This window comes from Gossypium hirsutum, chromosome D06, assembly GCF_007990345.1.
Source record: "Gossypium hirsutum isolate 1008001.06 chromosome D06, Gossypium_hirsutum_v2.1, whole genome shotgun sequence".
Lineage (NCBI taxonomy): Eukaryota > Viridiplantae > Streptophyta > Magnoliopsida > Malvales > Malvaceae > Gossypium > Gossypium hirsutum.
In genome coordinates this window covers 40,970,388-40,980,648 of record NC_053442.1, presented here as the reverse complement: position 1 = coordinate 40,980,648, position 10,261 = coordinate 40,970,388, and the positions used below count along the sequence as shown (strand labels likewise).

At 38.3% G+C, this 10,261-nt stretch overlaps 1 non-coding gene across 1 annotated transcript; it reads right to left on the bottom strand.

The window, feature by feature from the left end:
* Positions 1-8,055: 8,055 nt before the first annotated feature.
* On the bottom strand, positions 8,056-8,162 carry LOC121218809 (small nucleolar RNA R71). The gene has a single exon (XR_005915286.1). It is a non-coding gene; the product is annotated as a small nucleolar RNA R71 (small nucleolar RNA).
* Positions 8,163-10,261: the final 2,099 nt, after the last annotated feature.

The window sequence follows — 10,261 nt, the reverse complement described above, 5'->3', positions numbered from 1 at the left end:
TACTCAATCTCCTTGGGCTTCAAATTCGCATATGACTTATGTCTATGCCACCTTCAGTTGATCCCTAATTAATCTAACTTTATCATCGGTATCAGAAATCAATTCAAGGCCCAAAACCATCTGTATGCTAGACTGGTAGCTATTATTATAAGAAAACTCTACCAAAGGTAAATAGTCTTCCCAAGGGCCTCGAAAATCAATTACACAACACCTTAACACATCTTCTAGTATTTGAATCACCATTTTCGATTGACCATCTGTCTGGGGTGAAACGCAGTACTAAAGTCCAGTCTTGTACCCAAAGCCTTGTGTAGCTTCTTTTAGAATTGAGACGTGAAACGAGGATCTCTATATGATATTATGGAAACCGGTACCCCATGCAATCTCACTATCTTAGCCACATACAGTTTAGCTAGATTTTGTAAAGAGTAATCAGTACGAATTGGTATGAAATGGGCTGACTTGGTCAACCAATCCACTACGACCCATACCACATCCTTTTTAGTAGGCGTTAGGGGCAGCGCACTAACGAAGTCCGTAGTTACTCTCTCTCACTTCCAAAGTGGAATTTTAACTGGCTGAAGCAACCCTGAAGGTAATTGATGTTCAGCCTTCGCTTGCTGGCAAGTTAGACACTTACTTACAAAATCAATAACTTCACGCTTAAGACCAGACCACCAATATAACTTACGAAGGTCTTAGTACATTTTATTCCCTCCAGGATGCATAGTATAAGGACTACTATGTGCCTCTCCCAGTATAGACTGTCTCAAATCATTATCCCTTGGTACACAGACTCTTCCATAGAAGCACAGTACCCTTTCGCTATTCACTTCAAAATTTAAGGTTTCTCGACTATCAATCTGTCAAAAACGAGGGCCCAAAGACCCGTCCTCCAACTTTTTACCCTTAATCTGCTCAGTCCACAACGGTTTCACTTGTAATTTAGCCAACAAACTACCATCATCAAACAAGCTGAGACGAGCAAACATCACTCTAAGATCAGTCATAGCCCTAGGCTCAGAGCATCGACCACTACATTAGCCTTACTAGGATGGTGTTCAATCAAACAGTCATAATCTTTAAGTAGCTCAATCCATCGACGCTGCCTAAGATTTAGCTCATTCTGAGTGAGGAGGTACTTGAGGCTCTTGTGATCAATGTAGATGATACACTTCTCACTATACAGATAATGCCTCTAGATTTTTAGTGCGAATACCACCTCGGCCAACTATAAGTCATGCGTTGGATAATTTGCCTCGTAAGACTTAGGCTGGTGAGACGCATATGCCACAACTTTACCCTCTTACATCAACACACAACCCAAACTAACATGTGATGCATCGCTGTAGACAGTGAATTCTTTCCCAGACTCTGGCTGTATTAAGACAGGGGCCTCCATTAGAATCTTATTAAGTTTTTCAAAACTCTCTTGCTGCTTACCAGTCCAGACAAACAGTACCCCTTTACGTAACAATTTAGTTAGAGGTGCAGCAATCAATGAAAACCCCTCAAAAAACGTTAATAATACCTTGCTAGACCTAGAAAACTTCAACCGTCTTAGGCAGCTTCCAATCCAAAACAGTTTTAATTTTTCGAGGATCAACTCTAATCCCTTCAGCAGATGCCACATGGCCCAAAAATGTCACCTATCGTAGCCAAAATTCACACTTGCTGAACTTCGTGTATAATTGTTTCTCTCTCAGAACCTGCAAAACAACTCGAAGAAGTGCGTCATAATCATCCTCAGTTTTCGAATACACCAAGATGTCATCTATAAAATCACTATGAATCGATCCAAATAAGGTTGGAACACTCAGTTCATCTAATCCATAAAAGTCGCTGGTGCATTCGTCAGTCCAAACGGCATCACAAGGAACTCATAATGACCATATCGAGTCCTAAATGCTGTCTTGCGTACATCAGCCTCTTTGACTCTCAGTTGATGATACCCCGACCGGAGATCAATCTTAGAGAAAACTGAAGCTCCTCGAAACTGATCGAATAGATTATCAATCCTCGACAGGGGGTACTTGTTCTTAATAGTCATTTTATTCAGTTCTCGATAGTCAATGTACATACGCATGGATCCATCCTTTTTTTTACAAATAGAATCGGTGCTCCCCACGGAGACACACAAGGATAGATGAACCCTTGATCTAGTAACTCTTGAATCTGGGTCTTTAGCTCTACTAGCTTCTTCGATGCGATTCTATAGGGAGTGATGTACACCGGAGCTGTACTTGATATGAGCTCAATCCCAAATTCAACTTTAAGTACATAGGGGAAAACATCAAAAAATCCTTGACTGTTCTGATATCTTTAACAGACAGAGCCTCAGAATCAACACCATTGATGTAGGCTACATACGCCTCACAACCCTTATAAACTAACTTCTCGACCCTCAGAGCAGAAATCACATTTGATAGATAATTCCGATGCTTCCCTATTAGCACCACATCATCTCCTTCCACAGTTTTTAGTACCACCCGTTTTGTAGCACAGTCCAAATTCACTTGATGCTTAACCAGCCAATCCATACCCAATATTAAATCAAATTCTCCAAAAGAAAGTTTCATTAGGTCCAACAAAAAAATGGTTCCTTGAACCTCCAACGGTACATTTCTGAACAATCTGTTCACCTTAACTGACTGCCTTAAAGGACTTAACACAGTAATTTCACTCGTAGTGGTTTCAACCATTATACCCAAAGTCTCAGACACTGAGCATGCTATATATGAATGCGTAGACCCAACATCAATCAGTGTAGTATAAGGTATATTATAGATAAAGAATGTACCAGTAATAACATATGGGGCGTCTTCATCCTTTGGCGATGTGCAGCATAAACCAGAGTTAGTTGCCTCTCCTCAGTATAACCAGCACCTCTGCCCGGTACTCCACGACCACGGCCCATACCATTTCCATCTCTAGCCTGACCATAGCCTCTCGGTGGCTGCTGAACACCTCTTGGTAGTTGAACAATACCCTAACTTGTGGCTTGCATCTGTTCGGGCCTCCATGGACAGTCTCTAATACGGTGCTCTAATGTTCCGTACCTTAAACATGCCCCAATCCTTTTCCAGCACTCGCCCTAATGGCGTCTACTACAGTCAACACATGTCTGTGGTCTAGTAGCAGGAATAGGGGCCCCAACTTTGACCAGCCAATCCACTCTAGCTTTTTTCTTCGGCCTCTGAGCGGAACTCGAGGGCTCTGAATCCCTCTTATTCCTACCGGTTTCTCTATTCAGACACTCAGAACGATTCATCTCCTCAGCGATCTTTGCCTTGTCCACCAGTGTGGCAAAGTCTCGCTCCTTCTGTGGAGCTATCAAAACTCTCAGACTATCCCTGAGGCCGTCCTTGAATCGAACACACCGCTCATAATCGGTTGCCACCATCCCACGTGTATAGCGGCTTAATCGTAAAAATTAAGCTTCATACTCAACCACTAATTTATCCCCCTGAGTCAGATTCAAAAACTCCCTCCTCTGGGTATCCACATAACTAGCTCCCACATACTTCTCTTGGAAATTAGTTTTGAAAAATTCCCATGTCAACCAGTCAGCCTGAGTACCCTCTTTAACTGTAAGCCACCACTGATAGGCTTCATCTCGTAACAATGAAATGGCTCCTTTTAGTTTCTATTCGGGGGTACAGTCAAGGTCATCCATGATCCTCTCTGTGGCCTCAATCCAATATTCAACCACTTTAGGGGTAACTACAGCAATACCCCTAAAATTCTCAGCCCCGTTAGATTGGAGTCACTTCCATAATCGACCCATGACCTCCAACTCCAGTATTGGGCCCAGCGGCCCTCTCTAAAATTCTTAACATGGCCTAAGACAGTGCGTCATCCCCAACCGTTCGGTCTTGTAACCTAGTCTCAATGACAGGCGACGCCGGTGTCTCCCTAGTGTCTAGATTTGGCATACTGCCCAGTGAAGAGGACTCAGCTCGAGCCCCTCTACGACCTCTAGTACCCCATCCACGAGTACCTTGTGCGCTCATTGTCTAGTCACGCTTATCTGAATTAAAAGTTTTATGAATCAATTTACAGTTCAATAGTTATTAACAGATGTTTTATGGAAACAATTTTAGTAGTTCAGAGTTTGTTTTCGTACGACGCAGTATCTTCCAGTGTTTATCGATTTTACTACAGTATCAGTATACACTAACCTAAGTGTTTCAGTACGGTCTATCTATAGTAGTTTTAGTTTTAAACAGATAACAATTTTAGAGAACTTACAGAATCAGCGTTGGAGACTCGGTGTACCACACATTCAGTATAAATATTTCAAAATACTTCTAGATCGTTTAGAACAGTCCTCTTTGAAAATTTTAAGTTTAAAAAAAAACCCAAAAACCACAGCTGAGTTTTGAACCTGGCTTTGATACCACTAAAGGTAACACCCCAACTCGGCCTAGATGTTATAGCCGAATCCGGCGATGTCACATTGAAGTGTTTTTCGAAAACATAGTTTCAACAGAAAAATCTGCTCTATATTAATTCACGTTTATTGAAACTCATATTTTTTTTAGCAGTTTGTTGATCATATTTGTTTGTTACTAGATTCAAAACATTGTTTTGATGCGGAAGCTTTTATTTTATGGTACGAAAACGTGGTTTTTTGAAAAAAAATACATCTTTTGAAAATCTACGTCCTACTTCTATCAGATATGAATTAAAATAAGTAAAATCCCCAAATTAAAAGTTTTAAAGAAAATTTTAAAAGGACTTATTAAAGAAAAAATACACAAAATAAATTTAAACTGTAAAAAAATCTAAAAACAGGTGCAAGTGGTATGGCCACCTCTGAGTCCCTAGCAACACCGGTCCCTAGGATTGGGGATTACCTGTAAGATAGACAGAGGGGCGAGTTTACAAAAAATTAGTGTGTAACCCCACATAAGTAAATAGTCAATGCATTTATAGTATCGGCTTAAGCCCAATTCAATAACAGTCCAGTTCAGTTGGGCCCTAGCCCATTATAGTATCAGTATCAGTGTGGGCCTTAGCCCATTATAGTGATAGTAACAGTTCAGACATGCAATTAGAAATCCTACTCATCCAGCCTCCACACTCCACTCCGTCTAGCCTAACACTCTATGTGGGAATAAAATCACCCACCCATCCTTACACTCCAAAATTAGCACCGATTGCAGCACTAAACAATATTTGCAACAAAGCTGCCAATACAGTATTCTTCCTCCAATCATAATAATCCCATTGCCATGCAACATATCAAACATGTATGCAACATATATATCATGGCATGGCCATATACAGTCATACATAACATAAATCATACAGTCATTTTATAACATAGGGGAATAATAGTCATTTTATAGCATAGGGGCATAACAGTCATTTTACCACGTGAGGGCATAACAATTATTTTATAATAGTTTGAGGGTCTAGGTTTACTTATCGACCCATCAGTAGGTCCACAGTCATCTCGGGTGACCTGTGCAACCTTAACAGTCAAATAGTAAAGTTGAGCCCAAGGCCCATAATGCGGGCCCATGTGGGCCCACACATCCGTGTGGCCTACATAGCCCAAAATCAGTCTCGGTCATGAAATTAACATAGTTTGGCCCCAAAATTAAAAAAACTCGTCATGTTCGTGTGGTTTACCCATACGGGGCCCACAAGCCCGTTGGCCTACATGGCCCATTTCGGCCCAACATGGCCCAGAGCGGCCAAAGACCATGATTCGCTCATGGTGGCCTCAACAGTCTAATGCCCACGTTTCATGCATTCGGATTACCACACGAGTGTGTACACACTCGTATAGCGTCATTTTTTCATATTTTTCGACTCTTACCAGTTTACGATTTGGGCAGTGTTTACACACCTAATTTTGCTAGTAACTAAACCACACTCTGAACACTCCAAAACCGAAATCCACCAAAAAAGCCCACCCATTTCCTTGAAGATGGACTAACCAACTCTTGGTCTCCACCTAAAACAAGAGTCGCAAACCTTCTCGTTAAACCCCTAGTCAAACTTCACTTTAAACTTCACTTAAACCATACTTACCGATAAAGCACAACCGACTGTTGTTAGATAAAAAGCCCAGCTGAAAAGAACCAGAGAAGGAGTGTGTAAGGGAGGAGTCGATGTTTCTCTTGCTGAGAGGAGGGGAAATTGAAAAGAAACACAATCAATTAAAAACCCTAAGAGTACAAATATAACCCTTCATTCAATAACTTTTAAAATGAGACAACAAAACATCTAAATCTCTTACTAAACTGACGACAAAGCAAAGTGCAATATAGCAATGCAAGCGCGAACAAACCGCAAAGGGGAATCAATGACTGAAAGAGGCAAAACAGAGGAGGTGACGACGATAAATTGAAAAAGAAAACAATGGAAAGAGAAATGTGAAAAGCCGAAAAGGAATAAAGATACTGCAAAAATTTACTAAGCAAAATTCGGCAAAGGGAGGAGCAACATGACGAACGGCAGACTAGAGGGAAAAAGGAACTAACGTCAAAAATTTTGGGAACAATAATAATATGAGAATTCCTTATTTTGCTCCTTAATCCCACGAAATACTCCCATTATCCTTTAATTTCCTCCAAAAATCACTCCAACCTTCCCACTACTTAGAATTTTAGCCAGACTCAAACTCTCACACGACGCAAGCAGCAAAATAAATCCCTTGTTTGCACAAGGATTCGAACTTATGACCTCAAACATAACCAACACTCCACTTAACCACCAAACCAGTAGACCCATTCTAACATATTTTATCAACATTTATTTTTAAGTCTACTGGCTAGAGATAGGGATTTATTCAATTAAAAATAAAAATTTTGCCTAAGCCAAGGCTTGAACCCAAGACTTCTTAGACACTCCTAGAACACATAATTACTGAAGTAGACAAACATACGAACATAAATATAAGGGAGTATTGGGGCGTTTCAAGGAAATTCCAATTAATCAACCTAAGGTCAGTTACTCTTATACTAGAAAGAGATATTATCATAATTTAGGGATTTCTGTGGAATAGGTGTGAAGTAAAAAAATTGAGTAATCTAGATTGATAATGATAGAGGAATTCTAGGTGAATTCTTTCTTGGGAATTGTTTCATTTATTGGTTATTACTCGATTATTTTTGTGATTTATTATTTGTCATGTTCCCTAGTTCATTAAATTAGTTAATTTTAGTTTTAATCAGTTACTCGAATTAGTCGATTAAATAATAGAAAGATGATAATTACTAGTACTTTTAGTCTTTGTAGGAACGATATCTTTGCTCACTGTAGCTATATTGTTAATTGTTAGGTGCACTTGCCTTAGTCAAATTTTTAGTTAAGTTCATGACACATCAAGTTTTTAGTGTCGTTGCTGAGGACTAGAATATTAGGAAACTTTATTACTATTAATTTATCCTTTTTGTTTTTATTTTTATTTTAATACCTTTTTAATTTAATTATCTCATTCTAATTTTTCTTTTGTTTGATTCTTATAGGTTCTTTTGGTTTATGACTAGAGACAACTCATTGGAACCGTTAGTTTTTTATAGCGAGATAAAAAAAGTGCGCACAGAAATCGAAGAGAGGTTAAAGAAGTAAGGCAAGGTTAATTGATTTTAACAGACGATCAAGAGCAAAAGATCATTACTGTGGAGATGGATAATAATCTTGGTAATCAGCAACTTCTTGTACGTCCTACTCCTTGGATTATGTATGACTATGTTAAACCAACTCTAGTTGGGGTGAACCGAGTATTGTTAGACCGACTATTGCTGCAAAAAATTATGAGATTAAGCCGAACACAATTCAGATGGTGCAATAGTATGTTCAATTTGATGGATTGCAAGATGAATATTTGAATATCTTTTAGCTAACTTTCTAAATATCTGCGACACATTTAAGATCAATGGCATTACTGATGATTCCATATGCTTATGGTTGTTCCTATTCTCTTGAAGGAACAAGGCAAAACAATGGTTGAATTCACTTCCACAGGGTTCCATCATTATTTGGGCTCAAATGACAAAAAAATTTCTGTTGAAGTATATTCCACCAGTCAAAACAACTAAGTTGAAGAATGACATCTCTTATTTTGCTCAATTTGATCTCGTGACACTATATGATACATGAGAGAGGTTTAAGGATCTTTTAAGAATGTGTCATCATCATGGCTTACCTTTGTGGTTACAAGTTCAAACCTTTTACAACGGTTAGAATCCCTTGACTAGACAGATAATTGATGTAACAACTGATAGAAGACTGAATAATAAGATAGTTGAGGCAACCCAAGAATTCATTGAGGTGATGACATTGAATAACGATCAATGGCAAGTTATGAGAACAAAGCCTACTAAGGCAGCCAATGTTTTTTTAATATATATGTGTTTACTATGTTGGCGAGTCAAGTGGAAACGTTGAGTAAAAAGATTGATGGCTTGAGTTGTAGTAAATAGGTGAATCTAGTAATGCGATGCGATGCGACAGAGACGAGGATGATCAATATGGAATGTTTGCCCTTCAATTCTAACATGGAGCATGAGCGAGTCGACTTTATGGGTAATAATTAGACCTTAGAATAACCTTATAGCAACAACTATAATCATGGATGGAGGAATCATCTGAATTTCTCTTGGGGTGGTCAAGGAAATGAAAGTTCACACTCCCTCCAGGTTTTCAGCAACCTTATCAGTAAGAAAAGAAGTTAAATTTGAAAAAGATGTTGACTAAACTTATTTTAGTGTTAGAAACTAGATTCCAGAACATTGAAATGACTTTGAGGAATCAACAGGCATCTATTTAGGGCCTCGAGAATCAGAGTAGTCAACTTGCTAAATTGGTTTTGGAGAGAGAATAAGGCAGTTTACCTAGTAACACTGAAACCAACCCAAAGGAGTAAGTCCACGCAATCACTGTACGTAGTGTGAAAGGGTAGTCGAGCCTAAAAAATTGAATCTAAATGCTGATGAGAAAAATGACGAGGTTGATGAATATAAGAAGGAGTATAAGTCAATGGTCAGAAATACAAACCACCAATTTTATATCCAGCAAAGTTGAATAAAGACTGCATCAATGAACAATATAGTAAATTTCTTGAACTGTTAACAAATAAAAGTTAGACGAACTGTCCACTATAGAGCTCAATGAGGAGTGCTCGACCATTTTCCAAAACAAACTACCCATCAATCTTAAAGATCTAGGGAGTTTTATATTCCTTATTTCATTGGTAGCTTAAATGTAGAAAAACCTTTGATTGATTTGGGTGTTAGTATCAATCTAATGCCTTATAAAATGTTCAAACAACTTGGTCTCAAGGAACCAACACCAACTAGATGAATATTCAATTAGTTGGTAGATCAAGTAAGTATCCTAGGGGTATTATTGAAGATGTACTTATTAAATTAGATAAATTCCTATTCCTTGTTGATCTCGTTATATTAGATATGGATAAGGATGTTGCGGTACCCATGATTTTAGGTCGACCCTTTTTAGCCATTGCTAGAACTATTATTGATGTGGGCAATGATGAACATGTGCTGACGGTAGGTGATGAAGAGGTTACTCTTCAAGCATGTGATTTTGTGAGAGTTTCTAGTGAACAAGATGATACTCATTATTCTATCAATGTTAGTGATCATGCGGCTCAACATTCTTTATAGGAAATCACTAACGAATACATTTTAAAATTGTACCCTTTTCAAGGTGATAGAAATCAAGGGACAAGTGAAGAGAGAATCGTACAGCTTGATGAATTAGATGAATGACAAATAAAGGCTGATGAGAACCTGAGAACATTCAAAGAAGCAACAAAGTAACACCATGGTATGCACTTAAAGAGGATAAATAAATTCAAAGTTGGAGACAAAGTGCTATTGGACAATTTAGATCTAAAAATGTTTCTTGATGAGCTTAAGTCAAGATGGTGGAATCCATTTGTGGTACAAAATGTATTCCTATATGGAACAATTAAGGTGACACACCTTGATTATGTCACATTCAAGGTAAACAATCATCAACTCAAACTTTATGTTGGTGGTGATATTGATAATGAGAGAGAGGAGCTCTAGCTCTAAAATCTGAATTAACCGTGAGCTAAAAAAGGGAAGCCGAGCTTAGACTCTAAATAAACGCTTCTAGGGAGGCAACTCAAATGTTTTTGTTTATTTGGTTGTTATTATTTTAGTTCATTTATTTATGTTGCATGTTAATACTTTTATTTCTATTAAAAAAAGAGAGGAAAAAGAGAAATGTATATAAGTAAACAACACGGTATAAG